This window comes from Colobus angolensis, unplaced genomic scaffold, assembly GCF_000951035.1.
Source record: "Colobus angolensis palliatus isolate OR3802 unplaced genomic scaffold, Cang.pa_1.0 Scaffold594, whole genome shotgun sequence".
Classification (NCBI taxonomy): domain Eukaryota; kingdom Metazoa; phylum Chordata; class Mammalia; order Primates; family Cercopithecidae; genus Colobus; species Colobus angolensis.
The window spans coordinates 154440-154855 of record NW_012119532.1 but is presented as its reverse complement, the minus strand read 5'-3'; the positions used below and the strand labels follow the sequence as shown (position 1 = coordinate 154855).

At 34.1% G+C, this 416-nt stretch overlaps 1 protein-coding gene across 1 annotated transcript in view; it reads left to right on the top strand.

The window, feature by feature from the left end:
* LOC105526514 (putative pregnancy-specific beta-1-glycoprotein 7) overlaps nt 1-416 on the top strand; it is a 128595-nt gene that overhangs the window by 10900 nt on the left and 117279 nt on the right. The window lies entirely within an intron of this gene.

Sequence of the window (416 nt, the reverse complement as noted above, 5' to 3'; positions counted from 1 at the left end):
ACTAGCTTTTGCCTGTGCCCTTCACTCTTTCTAGATCATTCTTTAGACTATACAGTAACAATGAACAATCTGAAAGGAAATTCAGAAAAGAATTTTCATTCTCATTAACATCAAAATGAATAAAATATTTTGGAATAAGCTTAACCAAAAATGTCTAAGGGTTATACCCTGAAAACTACAAAACTTTACTGAATGAAATTAAAGACGACATCAATATGTGGGAAGATATTTCATTTTCATGGATAGGAAGAATCACTATTGTTAGGAAGACAATACTACCCAAAGTGAGCTGCAGATTCAACGCAATCCCTACCAGAATCCCAGTAACATTTTTTTGCAGAATTACAAAAATCTGTCCAAAATCTGACCTGACAGGCTCTTATTGATGACTGCCACAACAGAGACGCTGAGAAAAA